Here is a 19206-nt window from a genome sequence, read left to right on the forward strand (position 1 = left end):
TCCGTCCATCCATCCATCCATCCATCCATCCATCCATCCATCCATCCATCCATCCATCTCTGTTCACCCATCCATCCATCCAAAATGCTGGTGAACTAGCATGCAACTAGTAACTGGTAAAGTTGGTTTACCAAGGACCATTTGCTGGTTAAGTTCGTTAGGAAGCCTTTCCTGGTGTTTTCAACAGGGTATTGTGAGTGTTTGCAATAGTTGGCATGACTTTAGTGTGTGTGTGTGTGTGTGTGTGTGTGTGGCGCTCATGTGGCACACTGTGTGAAGTGTTCATTGACCCAGAAGAGCTGTTGAAAACACACACAATTCCTTCACTTCTCTGCTTTCACACACACCTCTGATTCATTTTCACTCATGACAAGGACAGATTGCGAGTTCTCCGCCCCTTTCCAGCAGTGATACGCCACACAAAAGTGAGCAGTACTTCCTCTGTCTGTCTCTGTCCTGAATGTGTCTGTGTGTGTTTGTGCACTAACCTGCAGGCTCCTCTGTAGTGCTGATCACAGCCGTCGGCTTTATAACAGGGATTTCTGAAAGACACGTATAGGATGACGTCAGTGTCAGTGTGCATTCCTGTAGCTCAAACAGTAGATTTGACACTAAAGGTCATGGGATTGATACAATGTAAGTCACTTGGATAAAAGCATGAACCCAAATCTAAATGTGCAGGTGTGGAGAAGGTGTTTGATTGACAGACTGTGATAAACACACCTGCTGCCTTACTATGTGTGACAGCTAACCATACGTTCACTTAGCTAAACTTTGAAGACAAAATTGTCCCTAAAAGTTCTCCACATATATCAGTGTCCCAACCAGACATGATGCAATTAGTTTCCAGACAAAGCTGCTCAACCAATCAGAAAATATCTGATTGTGGATTTCACTTAAGACGAGGATACCAAGAATAGAAGTGCATACTTGTCTATAGTTTGAGGACAATATATATATACTGTATATATATATATATATATTTATATATATATATATGAGAGAAATCTGACACAACTTCCCTTTGGGGAGATTCTGAATCAGAAAAATGATTATAATATATGAAATATTTTTTCATATTTTATAACATTGGTAAAGTTATCCAAACACGAACACTATGACACGACAAAAAAAAAAGTTTGTAAATAATAATGTGACCAAAACATAAAATAAAATAAAAATGAATTTAAAATTAAGTTAAAATAAATTACATTAAATAAAATAAATATAATTTCCATGAATTCACATTTGCTTCGTGTCTCAATGCCGTTTGCAGTTTTGTCTTGCATGTGAACGCTCGAAAACCATAAAAACAATTTTCATTTAAAATAAACATTTCCATAAAAAATAAACATTAACTGAAATAAAATGAAATAAAAATTAGTGTTTTATTTCAGGAAGTTGCAAACAATTCTCTTTTGAAACTTAGTTTAACTAAAAAAAACTGAAATAAAAATGACTAAAACTATATATTAAAATGAAATGAAATTGATTAAAATTAAAATAAAATGTAAACATAAAATCTAAAAATAACAACTAAATATAAAAATATACAATTCTAAATAAAAAAATATAACACTCAATGACACAAAATGATACATCATTACCTTGGGCCTCCTGATTCGTAAAAATAATACATAAAAAAAGTGAATAATGCACTTTTGCAAAACTTTTCTGTCAGGTTTGGGTGTCATTTAGGGTTAGTATTAGTCATTGTTTTTATAAAAACAATACAAGTTTATAATACATGTTCATGTCGACAGATAAACAAACCACTCACTAATGCACGGGGCGACGGGCGATCGGCTCTGCTGATACCCTTTAGCACAGCGGTTGCATGTGATGCCAGTCACCCCGTCTTTACACGGGCACTGACCCGTCGTCTGGTTACACGTTTTACCTGCAGCTCCCACCGGATGGCAGTCACATGCTGGAGAGAGAGAGAGAGAGAGAGAGAGATGATCAGCTCTGGCACAGGGGCAGAAGGGAAGTCCAAATAATGGCCTTAGTCCCCGTCTGGACCCGTAAACATTGCCATGACACTCAATCTGTTACACACACTTCCCGTAACCACGTGCACGCACACACACACACACACACACACACACAGCTATATCTCATTTAAAGTCAGATGGCTCAATATTATATTAAATTAGGGGCTGTGTTACAGGAATTACACATAGTAACCGAAGTCTCCCACAACAACAAACAAAGAGTCACAGCATGGAAAACAGGTTTCATGTTCTGCGTGACATACTTGAACACTCACAACATTATACTGAAAATACAATAAAAACAGCTCGTTCAGAAATCATCCTGTTATGATGCCAAGACCAAGAGCTGCTTACACTACCAGATTGTGCATATCTAATTATTCTTTAATGTGACTATTTTTCATGTTTTATAATAATAGTAAAGTTATCCAAACTATTGCATGACAAAAAAGTATGGGAATCATATAGTGACAAATAAAATAAAATAATTATTATTATGAAATAACATTTTAAGTTATTCTTAATAAAAAATTTAAATAATAAAATTTAACTACATTTATAAATAAATACATTATTAATAATTTATATAATTTCACATTTGTTTCAGTGCAGTCTGCATGTGAACACTCTATTTGAAATGAACTATTTGTTAACAGTGTGAATGGAAAGCTAACTGAAGTGATCCAGATCCAAGTTCACTTCCAAGTATAGTGTGAATCCAAAGAAATTAGGTCCACTTAAAAAGGTTCAGGCATGTTTAATGTCATATTTTCATTTATACACCATTGAGACGCTATTATACATTTTTTAAGTGTTTGAATTAGTTTTTATTTTATATTTCCTGTTTTCATTTTAGTTATGGTTGTAGTAGTTTTATTAATTTTTATTTCAGTTTTAGTTATTTTAGTTAAACTAAATAAAAATGAGAAATGAGATAAATAAATAGAGATAATTTTTTTATTTTATTTTATATTTGATTCACCAATAACTGTGGATTTTGGGCACAAAAAGTGAACAGTTTTCTAATTAGAATGATGGTTTTGTGTATATTAGTGTTGACTATTCTAGTGTTTGAGCATGTGTCTACATGTGTATGTCCACTGATACGAAAATGTGTGTTTCCTCTCTGTGTCGAGACTCACACACACACACAGAGAGAGAGAGAGAGAGAGAGATAGCTGTGGCAGCTGCAGGTGAAGCTGGACGCTCCAGAGATCGAGCTGTGACTTCATCTGTGTGTGTGTGTGTGTGTGTGTGAGAGAGAGAGAGAGAGAGGAGGAGATAGAGAGAGACAAGAACCAAGAGAGGAACATGGCCACTACTGGATCGCGTTTCCTGATTGACGCACATACACACGTTGTTCATTCAGTCTAAATACTAATGTCATACCAAAGAGGTAGCCACAAACACTCTTGTGCAAGAGCAGCACTGGTTCTTGTTACCAGCACACTCAACCAAATGCTACTGGGTTCACTTCAAACCAGCAGAGAGCAGCAGAAACAACTAGACTTTTAATTTATGAAGCAAATGTCAGACGCTTGTGACACTAAGGTGGTCTGCTTTTTCTGGATTCCGTTTGTTTTCCGTTTGAATTTTTCTGGGCTCTGTTTTAATGTTAGTAATTACATTTTAGCGTTAGAATTTAACAACAATTTAATAAAAGTTTAACAAAAATTCAATTTTGAGGGCCCTAAGAAATCGGTTTTATTTCCCCCAAATTCTGTTTTTTGCTTTATTTTTTTTTCTGGATTATGGTTTAATGTTAGTAATTAAATTTTAGTGTTACAATTTAACAACAGTTTATTGAAAGTGGAATAAAACAGACTTTTTTAGGGGCCTAAGAAATCTATTTTAATCTCAAATTCTGTGTTTTCCATTTAATTTTCTGGATTACGTTTTAATGATTTAATTAACTTTTAACAATCAAAAAGGATTAAATTCATAAGACCTTAACAATTTCCGCAACAGCCATTTAAATCTTTTATTTTTTCAGAAATAAATATTTGTTTAATATTTGTTTTTGTTATCAAAAATTGTGGTCAAATAAAGGCATAAAACATTAACAGTTTAATCAGTCTTCTAAAATGTAATCAAAAGAAAATATACATTTTATTTTTGTCAAACTCGCAAGCACGTGCTGCAAAAAATGCAATAATGCAGTACTGTTAAAATGCAATAATAAATACTTTTGAGTCTGCGTGTATATGACAAACTACGCTGCTCAAACACAGAAATACAGGTTTCATATTTAAATAGCAGTCTTTTGAGCTGTAATATTCACAGGCACAAGTCCATATTTCAATTTGTTTAAATTTACAGCCCTACTTTTGATTTATTTATCCAAAATTTGCCAAATTCCGTGACATTCTGTGTTATACTGTAAATTCCATTTTTATGACTGGATTCCGTTATTCCATCCTCGTTTTCCACATCACCGAATCCATAGGGCTCTATACCACTAATAATAATGATATTTCATACACACACACACACACACACACACACACTCACACTTTATCACTGTTAATTATTGCACATATAAACCATATCACTGAATAAATTTCAACTCTTGGCACAGAAATGGCACATTTTTCCAGCAGCCACAAAAGCAGAATTACTGATTGATAGTTTCGTAGGAAGCAGACGTTTTACGCTGCTCGCAATTTAACTTACAGAAACCCCTCTACTTATGGACTGACTTTTCCTTCCAGAAATTCTCGACTTACAAGACATCTTTTATCCAAACACTTCAATTTCTCTCAAACTCTGATGTGTGTTTGCTTTGGCCGGAGTGACGGCAGCAGATATATGAGCTTCATGTACAGCCTGCTCCCAGTGCACACCGGTCCTGGTGTGGTTTTATTGAACTCTATTCTATTTTTAGATCTTAATTTATATACATGTGTGTGCTACTGATTTTATGTGGAAGCTTTCAAGCTGGAAAACACAGTGCATAAAACATTTGACGCACATAAATACATTTTTCACCCATAAATAAACAGTAAGCCATAAAAATGACTGAGTCGCAGTCAGAAAAAAAAGACGAGCGAGTCTTATGTAACCGAGTATGCTATAAAATCATGTCTAAACACATCCTGCCTGCAGTTTTCAAGGTCCAAAATAAAAAAAAACTGTTAAAAATCTAAACCAGGATTTCACAAACCCTTTTGTCAGCCGAACCTCTTTGACATATTTACTTGAAGTTGCACAAGTCAATATTGCAATAATTTAACAACACATTTGCATGTTCACGGTTCTCTGATATCAGTTAATGGTCAAATGGCTTGCATGTAAACAAATAAAATATCTTATGTTGATTGTTTTTATTTTACAATTAGTTATTATATTATAATTCTATATTATAAATATTAGTTTTATTTTAATGTTACATTTTTATGATTTAATTCATTATTAGCCTTTCATAAACTCATGAACACACTACCTCAACAACTCTGTCCAAAAATAATACATAAATGTACTTATTATCCAAAAATCGCCATGTTGCTCAATACCATCATTTATAGAGGCTTGTGTAAGTACTTTAAACAGCTGTAAGTGATTTTTTGGAACACAACACATAACATGTCGCTGTTACTTGACAGATGTCCTCAGAAATCACACTTGAATTTCAAAGTTTTTCAAATTATTTGTATACTTGTCTCTGTGGCAGATCTTGGTTCTGTAAACAGCAAAAAATGACCTGACAGCGGCCCATTACACATTAACCAATAAGAAACATTGTCCTGTTTATTTGAGCGGTCCCAAATTGTTTGGGACGGGACTTCCTGTTTTTATAGCGGAAGGGAAAATCTGTTTGGAAACAGTCATAAATTTTGTAATTCAGCATGCTGCCACTAGGGGCACTGAATGTCACGCAGCTGAGGTCGACTTCTTGCAAACACTTTGAAGCAATTCGACACAATTTTGACTTACTGGAGTTTAGAGGTGAAGGAATAAAAACAAAAATCGCTTTTTGAAGATAAAGACAAATATTTATGGAGGCCTGTTTCTGCCACTGAATAAAAAAATAATAAAAAGTAAGGCGACTTTTATCTCACAACTCACAATTGTGAGATTACAGCTCGCAATTCTGACTTTTTTTCTCAGAACTGAGTGATATAAACTCGCAATTGAGAGAAAAGAAGTCAGAATTACAGGATATAAAATCGCAATTGCATGTTATAAAGTCAGAACTGTGAGATATAAATTCACAATTCTGAGAAATAAAGTCAGAATTGCGAGATATAAACTTGCAATTGCAAGAAATAAAGAGTTTATATCTCGTAAATGCAATTTTCTCGCAATTGCAAGTTTATTTCTCACAATTATGAGTTTATTTCTCAGAATTATGAGTTTATATTTCGCCATTCTGACTTTTTTCTCAGAATTCCGAGTTTATATCTTGCAATTGCGACTTTTTTTCTCAGAATAATGAGTTTATATCTCGCCATTCTGACTTTTTTCTCAGAATTCCGAGTTTATATCTTGCAATTGCGACTTTTTTTCTCAGAATAATGAGTTTATATCTCGCCATTCTGACTTTTTTCTCAGAATTCCGAGTTTATATCTTGCAATTGCGACTTTTTTTCTCAGAATAATGAGTTTATATCTCGCCATTCTGACTTTTTTCTCAGAATTCCGAGTTTATATCTTGCAATTGCGACTTTTTTTCTCAGAATAATGAGTTTATATCTCGCCATTCTGACTTTTTTCTCAGAATTCTAAATTTATATCTTGCAATTGCGACTTTTTTTCTCAGAATAACGAGTTTATATCTTGCGATGAAAAGGGGGTGTAATTTCAGTGGGGTTTCTGGGTTAAAGTCAACAGGGTGAGATTACAGCAAATTCAACTCGATAAACGTCTGCAGGCGATGTGTGTGTGCGAGCGTTGTAAGGGTGTGTGCATTTCTCCAAATGAAATTCCAAAAGCGTGACAAAAAGAGCACACATATTCACACCCAAATAAAGTGCTACACGGTCACACACACGCACAAGACAGAGACTGAATTCTTAAGGCATACGGTCTAAATATGAACACTTTCTAGGGCGTTTCCAGATGGGGTCTGATTTGAGCGGGAAGGCTTTGGAAACGAGCACAGGTTTGCTGATATCTCCCAGCGCTGCGTTTGTGCCTTGAGCGTGGTACTTAATCTAAAGCTGTTCCAAGGGTCTTTCTCAATGGCACCCTTCCTCTATTACAAGAGCTTTCCAAACACAGCTGAAAGCACTCAAACCTATTAACCTGAGGTTAGAGCAAGCCCAGAGCTCCAAATTCATTTATGTAGAGCAGAAACGTTAGTTTGATGGAGCGTGCGCTACAGGTATGCACAGAACTACACCCAAAAACACATTTTTGCAAACACCATACACAGACACGTTTAACTCTACATATGTTTTGGATTATGATGTCTAAATTAATATGATTAATTAACTGTACAAATTATAATTATACTAATATTGCTGTACAATTAAGCAATATAAAAACTGCTGTTACCATTTGCTGCTCCCCACTGACTTCCAAAATACTATGGAAGTCAATGGGGACCATTAACTGTTTGGATACCCACATTCTTCAAAGTATCTTCTTTTGTGTTCAAAAGATGAAATAAATTTATACAGGTTTGGAACAACTTGATGGTGAATAAATGACAGAATTTTTTTTTTTTTTTGGGGGGGGGTAAATTATCTCTTTAAGATTACGAGTTACTTCAAATCACTAACCTGAAGTATGAGCAACAGTGATAGTGATGCTTGTCTTAGTGAACGCCACTAATAAAAAACACAGCAGAATAACACCTTCCACAGAACATCACCTGTGAGTTTTAACACACATATGTTTTATCAACTAGGAATAACAGCTCATTTAAAATTCCATCCGTGGTTTTATGTGAGCATAAATATCAGAACATTTGGCTCACAGGTGTTTCTAATTGATTAGGCGTTTCCTGTTGCGTAGATTGTTCACACATGAAAGAGTCGTGAAGCCTCACGTCTCCGTTCAGATCTTTTGTTTTCTGCCTGTGAGGGAAAAGCGAGTGTTTTTAGATTCCAAAAGAATTAGGAAAATTGGGAAAAGTCATAACACAAGAGTTGGGTGTAGTCCAAACAGCAATTTGGCAGTGAAGCTGCTTTGAAACTGTAGCTGGTCGAGCTACAAGCTACTCATAATTTAAATGACAAACAAGCTACTAGAAAACAAATGGCTAACTACTCTGTATAGCCAATGTTTTTTTATTTTTTGCACACAGTATTTTTTGGCACAAAAACAGTGAGAATCTCTATTAGGGTAAGAGCATAAACAAATACATTTACATTAAAAACAACGAATATATGGTGTGTTTTCTAGTTTTATTAGTTGTACTTATTGTAAATTGATTTGTTTAATGATCAATAGAGATCCTCATATATAATATTTAGCTACAAAAAAAGATAAAAAAATTCACGTGTAAAATGTCTTCAACACAGGGCCTCAAATGAATCAGTTAATCTGTTTCAGTTTAGTGAATCGGTTCATTCGGATGATCATCTGATGTTATTCAAGTGGTTCGCAAAAAGTGAATTGCATACAATTTTTGAATGAACCAGTTCACTAAAATCTTCCTATTGCTATATGAGAAAAAATTAATAACAATCTCCAGAACACTGTACGAATCCTGCCAGGTTCATTGGCAGGCTCTTCAAAAACACAACAAGATGGTGATTCAAAACAACCAAAAAAACAGGAAAATGTTCGATTAGTCAAGTCAATCTCGGCCCTTGGCGGACATGTTTTTAATCTTTTAAACTTCTATTCAACTAAACAGGCATTTCACTTGCTGAAGAGTGACTCACTTCGAAACTCCCAGAAACAGGCAACAGCTGGAAGTTTCTTCTCTGAAGGTTTGGCACAGGACGATAGCGCAAGGCTAGCGATGTTGATGAGTTACAGACGCCGCCGCTATTTCATGCTGGAGATCTCTGACTAAACGCTACATTTTATAAGCTTTATATTTGTTTTGAAATGTCACGATACTTACGCTCACATAAAATGGAGTAATAGGGCGCTGAGAGTGCTTTTATTTATTAATTTACTTAATTGGTTACATGTGTTTAGACGAGCCCAACATAAAAGGTGGCATTTAGTATTTTTGGTTTACAGGCATCTTTCAGAATGTTTAGATACTGCTGGAGTGAACAGGAAATATAGAAATCCAGTCCAAATTTCTAGATGGCTTTGGTTTTACAAGAGCACAAACAATTTTTTTAACAAGTTCTTCGACAAATGTGTCCTTTGAATCGTAGCACGCAAAGAAACAAAACGACAAGCTAGTTCCAAAACACATAATCGCTGGCAGACTAACAAATAAACAGGAAGATAAACACATCTCTACAAGGTTTCTCTTCAGCATCACAGCTTTATATCATTAACGCTCTGTGTGGCGTTTTTTTTTTCCCTCGGAAGCAGCATGTTTTGGTTTGTGACGTATAGGAAATCCAAGGCAGTAAAAGTGGGCTTGTGTGTGTGTTTAATGAGGATATGGTTAGTACTCATACTTCCAGTGTCCTGTGCAGGTGGCCGTGACTGGCATATACACACATACACACACACTTTATTATATTAACCTAGCAACCGCATAGCAACTAACTAACAACCACTTAGAACTCATTAGTAACTGAATATAAAACACAATATCAAGCACTTAGAACACACCTGAAACCGCATAGCAACTTTACCAGCAACTCATAACACCCTGGCAGGATACACTAACTACCAAAACTGCATAGCCAACACTAACAATACTGAACACCCCAGCAACCCCATAGCAACGCACTAACCGCCACTCAGAACACTCCAGCAATTGCAAAGCAACACATTAACAATCACTTAGAACACCTTAGCAACATAGCAAAACACAACCACTTAAAATACATTAGAAACTGCATAGCAACTAACACTCACCTAAAACACCCCAGCAGCTGCATAGCAACACACTAACACTCACCTAAAACACCCCAGCAGCTGCATAGCAACACACTAACACTCACCTAAAACACCCCAGCAACTGTATAGCAACACAACACTCACCTAAAACACCCCAGCAACTGCATAGCAACACATTAACACTCACCTAGAACACCCCAGCAGCTGCATAGACGAACACTCACCTAGAACACCCCAGCAACTGCATAGCAACACATTAACACACCTAGAACACCCCAGCAACTGCAACGACCACCTAGAACACCTTAGAAACTGCACAGCAACACACTAAAAACAGAGATCAGCCCAGCAACCACATAGTAACACACTAACAGCCACTCAGAACACCCCAGCAACTGCATAGCAACACACTAACACTCACCTAAAACACCCCAGCAACTGCATAGCAACACACTAACACTCACCTAAAACACCCCAGCAGCTGCATAGCAACACACTAACACTCACCTAAAACGTAGCAACACACTAACACTCAGCTAGAACACCCCAGCAACTGCAACGACCACCTAGAACACCTTAGAAACTGCATAGCAAGTCACTAACAACACAGATCCGCCCAGCAACCACACAGTAACAGCCACTCAGAACACCCCAGCAACTGCATAGCAACACACTAACACTCAACTAGAACACCCTAGCAACAGCTTAGCAACACATTAACACTCACCTAGAACACCCCAGCAATAGCATAGCAACACACTAACACTCACACAGAACACCCCAGCAACCGCAAAGACCACCTAGAACACCTTAGAAACTGCATAGCAACACACTAATGACACAGAGCAGCCCAGTAACCACACAGCAACGCACTACCAGTACCAACTAAAACATCTTAGAAACTGCATAGATAACACTCACATAGAACACCCCAGTAACTGCATAGCAACTCATTAACAGTCACCTAGAACACCCCAGCAACTGCATAGAAACACACTAAGAACTACTTGGAAAGTCTTAGCAACCACATGGCAATGCACTAACATCCACTCAGAACACCCCAGCAACCACATAGCAACACACTAACTGTCACTTAGACCATCTTAGCAACCGCATAGCAACAAACTAACAGCCACCCAGAACACCCTAGCAACTGCATAGCAACAGCAAAAGTTTTGACATTTTCTCCAGTCAAACTGCTTGATTTGAGTGTCAGAGCCTCGGTTTGTGGTCAGCCGCTCATTAGTCTGCTATAACTCTGCTAATCTCTTTGTCCTTGTTCTCTCAGCTGAATGGCGGGATGATTTTAACGAGATCACACTCAACCACTGCCAGGTCGGGCACAAAATCGGCGGGAGTCCTTGGCGGGTGTCGAGGCGAGAAAACGAGGGAGTGGAGCGTGTAGCGCGGGTCAGTCAGAGACGGGGCCACCAAACCACAGCAGATGGCACGAGGAGAGACAGAGCCAGAGGTGAGAGGAGACAAACACAGAGCGCTGCCAATCAAACGAAAGAAAAATAAACGATCTGCAAACTCTCAGAGACGTGTAGAGAAGCACACGGGGAAAAAGACCGAGTGGACAGGAAGAATTAGACGAGGCAGAGAGATTTATGGGAGACATTAGTGATACTAATGGATTGTCAGGACTGCCCAACTGGAGCATTTGGGCACAATATATCTTTCCTGACACAAAGATTATTACATTTACACCGTTTGGCTAATTTTTCGTTCAGCAATTATACTGCCTTCTGATAAGATAAGATAAATATCTGCAGCTGCTACTGATCTTTAACATATGGATAGTTGTATATCTACAGATAGACGCTGGAATCCTAATATAAGAACTAGAGCCATCAAGTATATGCATCTTAAAAACAAAAGAAAAGAAAAGAAAAACTGTAGATAGATAGATAGATAGATAGATACCTGTAGATAGGTTGGTTAATTAATTAAAATAAAATAAAATGTGTAGTTACATATTTAGCCTAAATTAAGCTCAATAGGGGTTATATCATTTTTGACCAAATGTTGGTTTGTACAATAAACTAAAAAAAATATTTAACAATATATTCATTTATTTATTTGTGACATAAACTGTAGCTACAAAGTCAAATTCATAAATATAAAGTGTTTGTGTTGCTTTACAAAACTCTATATTGCAAAAGTCTGTGTTGATAAATAAATTATAATTTTTTTAATTCATAGGTGCATTTTAAACTTTTTCTGCAGAGTGACTATGCTGTAAAAAAATATGCTTACATTCTGCTAAACGGCACTGCGCTTCTTCGGCAGCCAGTGTAAATTCAGTGTTAATATGGCCGCCAAAATAAATAAACGCTGCTTTCGCACACGTGTGAAATAGGCCTAGTGCTCTCACTGCTGTCAGGAGCACTGGGCTCTGAGCGTGGGCTGTTGAGACACGGGCTAAGAGAAGAGGTTTATGTAAAGATTAACATACTGCAAGACAGACATACACAAACACAAATCTCGGCCCTGCACTCGAGTGTCAGTCTGGATGTATTCAATGGAATGTATCCAGCATTAATACCGATACAGGCGAAGTCAAGCTCATAAATCAAGTTCAGATGTGAGATGCGATGAGAATTAACCTTCACGATTTTGCCAAGAGATCATTTCGTAACACCACACTGCAGCTCTGTTCTAAAATGTAGTGAGCTGTCTACCTAGACAGCAACTCCAAAGGGTTAGCAGCGTAAATATGCTGCTTTCGATATTATTTTGATTTATCTTTCACAAAAAAGCCAATTCCAGAATACACTGCAACAAGCTCCAGTGAAAAAGTCCATTCAATACGGCGGGCAGATCGAGAGAAATGCTAAATTTAAACATACTGTAGAGTAGTTCCAGTCTTTTTTGATTTGTAATTTGTTTGGCCAAGCGACATTTAGTGATATTTAGCATAACGTTTCATTCAATACTGACATGTATCAAAAATATAATTAAAAAAGAATACAAAATTTTGCCTATTTTACTCAAGATTTGTATGTGTTGTGAATTTTCATAAATAGTTTAGCAAAATGCTACCATCAAACTCCACAAGTGTCCATCACAATTGATTTGATGGTAGCATTTTGTTAAGCTGAGTGGTCCAGATGAGTGGTACAAATCATTGGCAAATAAGGCCTATTCACGCTAAGAAAGATAATTATTAAGAAACCGACATTATATCAGTATTCATGCCAATGAGCGATAACGATCTGTTTATTATAAGCAAGCACTGCCACTTTGTCATCTGCCACTTTAAATGCTCATGCTCTTGATTTGGGTGGACTCTGATTGGCTGTCAATGCTTTATCATTCATCAACTTGAAAAATCGTTCTGAATCGTTCCTCTGTGCACAAATGGGTAAAGACATGCTTTTTGGTCGTTAAATAATAGCACAAATACCAGCAAACTGACTACTGCAAATCTCGGTAAATCACATTGCAAGATTTATTTAAATACTCTCCTCCCATAAATTTAGCATCTGTAAGGGAAACTACTGTAAATGCATATGCAATAAGATCAGTCGCAAAAGTAACTGTGTCCATGCCTTTTCATTGCAAATTTTTCACTGTGTGACTTTAGTAAATCTTGACAGTAGTGTTTTAACGCCAGAAGAGGTTTTCACTGGTACAAGCTGTAAGTAAATCTGGCTCTAGGTTATGGAACAGCTAACGAAGATTGAACAACTACCACATTTTAATGAGAACTAGGGGTGCGACGATAAATCGATGATCGAGGATCGATTCTGCGATTTTCCGAATGCATCGCGATTCTCAGGAATTGATTCCGAGCTTAAACTTTAACAGCAGATGGCGCTCTCAAATGCTCACGAAGAAGAGCGCTTGTGCGTTCGGCTGAGTAATGTAAGCGGTTAAATGCACTTCAGCTTTTATGCTTTTATGATGCGAGATTAATGTAAACAGTCCACTGTGAACACTCTTGTAATTTGCTTTAACCTTTAAGAACTTTATGAATGATAATTTTAGATTCAAGTGGTGTGTTTAAGGAACTGGAAGCAAGCAGAGTACGGCTGTTTCTAAAGCACGCAGCGCCATCTGCTGTTACAAACTAAGCTGAGAATCGATTCTAGAGAGAATCGCGATGAATTCAGAATCGATTCACGAATCGATTTATCATCGCACACCTAAATGAGAACACAGTGGTCTGTGTGCAACTTACGCAAGCACTCGTTGGCTTCTTTCGCTGTTGCACGTTGCCAGGGCCGGTCGTAGTGAAACGGTTTGCAGCGGTCACACTCCGGACCCTCTGTGTTGTGCTTGCATTCGCACACCAGTTTCCCGTCCTTCTCTCGCACACACCTGGAGGCGTGGCCGTTACATTTACACCTCCCGCCCACTTGGAAGTCGCCAACCGCGTAGTAATAAGTAGGCAGCGTTCCAGGCGGCCCGAGTGGGTCTTCGCTCTCGCGTCCCGACATTGGCAGCGCTCTAGGGTGCTGCGGGCGACTGAAGACCACTCGAATGTCAGTGACCGTCACCCAGTCCTGCAGAACAGGGCTCGAGTCGAAGTCCTTGCCCGAAGGGCGTCCGTCTAATGTGCTAAAAGCGATAAGGCCGCCGGAAAGCGGGTAGAGATCGGTGTGTCCATCTGTGCATAAAGCTTCCTGTTCGTTCTGCTTGGTGATCGCCGCTTTGTTGGGTCGGTTGTACATGCGACGGCACTGCGACGAATAGAACTGGTAAGGCGTCCAAGTGCGGCCATAATCCATGCTCTTATAGATGGCCAGCGATTCGGGCCGCGGGGAACAGAACTGCAGGCTGACGTACGTGATCTCAAACTTCTTCCCGAGCGACAGCGTGAGCGTCACGTTGAGCGGTGAGCCCTGCAGATTCTCTGACTGCCAGCAGGTGAGGTTGTGGGCGGAGTTTAGGTCGGTGAGGTAGGAGGCAGGGTGAGCATGGCGAGGGTTCGATGCATCACAAACCTGGCATGTGCGCACAGCGGGACGGTCGTCGCGTTCCACTAAACCGCAGGAGCGAGACGGCGGCCGGCCGCATGCGCTCGATACGCTGACCTCTTGGCCGAATGCTGCATTGATGAACTCTGGGATACATCGGCGGGCGACGCCCGTCTCGTCATAGCAAGGGTCTGTCGGTGTCACTTGAGGCCCGGTGAATGGGTTCAGACTATGACTGGAGGCCCAGGGAAGCGTATGAAACAAAGTAAGCAGAGAAAGCAAGTTCCGAAAACTCTGCATGATGTCACGGGAGGGAATGATGAATGTGGGATGGGGAAGGGAAGGAACGTATCCAGATGGATGGGTAGAGAGAGGGGGAACTCAAATAAACAAATATGGCTGTAGCGTCTCTTCAGACTGGAGTACGTGTGATATCTTGGAAAGGCGACCCGACCAGAAAACGTCCAGTGGATAGACGACTTTTCCAGAACCAGCTCTCGGCAGTGTGCGTCTGGAAATGGAATGGCACAAAATGTCAACAATATTCATGCACCATAAGATTTATATAGTACTTCAAAGAAACCATGTTCAAAAAATGACGTTATTACAATGATGCCATAACACAAGTGAAGTGCACTGAAGAAAACAAGGTACAAAAACAGGGCCTAAAAAACTTTTTTTCAAAAAATAGTGGAGCTTATCCTTTCAAAATGTAAAAAAGACTAAATTTAAAAATAAATACATTTCATCATACATTTAAATAACAAAAAATCAATGAATAATCAATACATTGTAAAACATAAAATAAATGTAAAAATGAATGAAATAGATTTAACCAAACAAACAGACTTGTAACAGAGTTACATACAGTATTCAACCTAAATTCAACTGTCACTCAATAGGGGCTAGATAGTTTAGGACCAAATGTTGGTTTGTAGTTATTGATAAACTCACAGCACTAAATCAAATACTACACTAAAAAATGGACATCAATGAGTTGTGAAATTTATATTTAAGTTGTTTAAAGGGGTCATATGATGCGATTTCAAGTTTTCCTTTCTCTTTGGAGTGTTACAAGCTGATTGTGCATAGATAAGATCCCTGAAGTTGCAAAGACTAAAGTCTCAAAACCAAAGAGAGCAGCTGAACTTTTTGCAATCATTTGTAAAATTCACTGCCGTGATGTTACTCTGATGTATGTGAATGCCAGGACATTGCCATGCAGTTGCAAAGGTGTTCTAATTAGATTTTAGTGTCGCTATGCAGTTGCTAGGGTTGCTAAGTGATTGCTCACAAACCAAATCAAAAGTGTTCACCCTCTAGTCTCTAGATCTGACTTCAATGTGCATTTGTGGGATTTTCCGCCTGTCTTATAGGCCTGCAGATAAAAGTGGAGCATTTGATCACTTAGTAAAGTAGCAACACATCTTTGCAACAACACAGACAATTATTAATTTCAAGAGCACAAACGCAGCAGGACAATGCAAAATGGGAATCAGCAACAATAATAGTGACGATTGTGCAAGTGTGTTTAGAAAAGCTAATTTATAGACATTTCAGCCATTTTAGGAAAGCCGTGCATGCAGAAATACACTGCAGCTGTTATTACAAAATTGGGTTAATTTTGTCTTGGTAAACACATGCTGAGATTCCTCATGTTTTCTTGAGGAGTTTGGGCCGTTGGGAGGCCGGGGGATTTGAATGAGAACATTTAATATAATGTTGCTGTGCACAGATGCTTTTCTAGATTCATAAAGCAGAAAAACATTTCTACGATACAGTGATATTTATCTTGTTTTAAAACAAAGAAAGCGCACTACCTCTACTGCTGGAGGAATCAGCGGTCACAGTCCGTTCCGCATCCTATGTGCCATGTTCCAGACAGACACCGAACGAATAAAACTCGATACTCTCAAACTCTCCTGATGCTTGGATCCGCAGGTCGACGTGCATATGATCAGCCGGGAGGGAATCTGATGAGATCCGCACGCTGTTTAGAGTCAATGAGAAACAGTTTGACATTAGCGTGTATCTGAGCCGAATCACACTTCTACAGCACTACAAAGAGCAATGAACCATGAAACCAGAGTAAAACTCCTCTCTTAGGACCTGTCACTGCGTGTGTGTGATGTGAATATCAATGCGGCTCTTTCTGCTCGGGCCCCTTTGCAACGGTACAGATGGACCCTCAAATAAAGACAGTAAATATACAACTTATAAATGTGATAAAAAGCCCGATAAATTAATTGTTATTATTGTGCTGAAAAATAGATTAGAAATTGGCTCAGATGCATGAAGGCTTCACGTCACACCTGTTACTATATCATGCTCTTCCCATGCAATTACAATGAAGCTGTCAAGCATCAAAAAGGGCACAAAAGCAACCGAAAGACCCATGAAAGTAGTCCATACGAGTTTTCTGAAACTATACAATGTGTGAGAAGCAAACAGTAATGTGATGTGTTCACTGAAAATCAGAGAATCAGAGATGTCAGAATCATTCGTTTGAGTTGGATCTTTCAAATGATTCAGTTGATTCAGTTCACAATCCATTCATTAATTTAACTGAATCAATAGTACAAAGCTATGATTCTATTACATTTTTATAGTGATTTTGTGTCCGTTTTCAAGTTTTTAGTTAAGCATATTCTGGCATTAGTATTATGAAATCTACGAAGCCTGTGTTTTTGATGAGAATTGTAGAGCATATGTTTTATATGAAGACACAATAAGCTCTGAATGGCCCCTTTTTTCCCTCTGTTTCTGTCACATTCTACCAAACTCTCTCTCTCTCCATACACACCTCTTCAGTCACACATCATCAAACACCAAACAGAGAATTAAGCTCATTATTTGACCCTCACGCCGTCAGCCGAACTCTCTCACCCCCACCTCTCTCTTTCTCTACCTCGCTCGATCACTCTAACATAAACACACTGAGAAACACACATAATGGGGCTCCACTAGTTTAATCACTACTGAAAAGGTGCCTTTTTTGAAGACTTTTCTAATTCAGTTCAAAAACTGTATTGCAAATTATCAGTGTAACAATTTGACAAAAAAAGAAAAAATGAGATTGTGATGAACAAAGTCTGATGATCATGTTATCTAGCATTATTTCAGAATCTTCCAGCATCTTGTGGTTCAAGAAAATAGTACCTAAATATTCAATTTAATGTTAAATGATATATTTTTTTTTAATTGCTACATTTTAATTGAACAGTTATTTTACACAATATTTACTTGGAAAAAAATATACATTAAATATATAAAATAATAATTTATATATATATATATGTGTGTGTGTATGTGTGTGTGTGTGTGTGTGTGTGTGTGAGCAATGTATGTATTGTATTGTGTGTATTTGGCAAACGCTTTTATCCACATTGACTTACATTACATTTTAAATTACATTATGTTTTATAAGTTAATGCATTCTCTGGAAATCAAACCCATAACCTTCTTGTTGCTAGTGCCATGTTTTATGGTTTGAGCTACAGAAATGCTACATTTTTGCATTTTTCGAAGTCTTAAAACTTTATTTATTTTCCAGAATTAAATGAAAAAAATCCAAGAATGTCAATGCGGTCTGAGACGTTTGGACCCCATTGTATGTATACGCACAGATTCTGATTGTGTGGTCTTTTGGTGTTTACACTGTGTGTGTGTGTGTGTGTGTGTGTGTGTGTGTCCATGCCACAACATCATTTAGTGACGGTTCCATCAGATTCTGAGAAAAAGAATACACATCCCTCTGATTCACACACACACACACACACACACACACATGGGAGCATGAGACAGAAATAGGTGAAAGGTTTAGTGAGACAAAAAGGGACAAATATGGACAGAACTGAGGAAAGGGACTGTATGTGGGGGGGAGAATAAAAAAGACAGATAGTGGCTGAAGATAAAGGACGTCAAAGTAGAGATGAGATATATGAGAGAATGAAAGAAAGAGAGATAAATCACAATGAAGAATGGACGTCTCTCACAGAATGACTAAATATGGAGAGTCGAGTTTCTACATCAAGCGTGTGTGTGTGTGTGTGTGTGTTACTCATGACACAGAATTTATCAGAGCTGAGACATAACACAAGTGCACAGGCTCAGATGGCAACTAAATACATTTCAGATTTAAAGGCGAAGTACTATTTCTTTTGATGCTAAAATACCTGTACACCAGTGTAAAATGACAAATATAAATCAATAATAAAAAACTCAATATAACCGAAAAACTGAAATAAAAATTAATTAAACCCAATAGTAATATTTACAAAGTGCAAAAACTCATAAAAAAGCACAAAAAATACTACAATTAAAAATGAAAACTGTAGATATACAAAAGAATAAAAACTATAAGT

The 19206-nt window shown here is 37.9% G+C and overlaps 1 pseudogene; it reads right to left on the bottom strand.

The window, feature by feature from the left end:
- Positions 1 to 19206, bottom strand: part of LOC107754370 (netrin-3-like) — a 29711-nt pseudogene that overhangs the window by 3042 nt on the left and 7463 nt on the right.

This window comes from Sinocyclocheilus rhinocerous, unplaced genomic scaffold, assembly GCF_001515625.1.
Source record: "Sinocyclocheilus rhinocerous isolate Xijiao unplaced genomic scaffold, SAMN03320098_v1.1 scaffold2116, whole genome shotgun sequence".
Taxonomy (NCBI): domain Eukaryota; kingdom Metazoa; phylum Chordata; class Actinopteri; order Cypriniformes; family Cyprinidae; genus Sinocyclocheilus; species Sinocyclocheilus rhinocerous.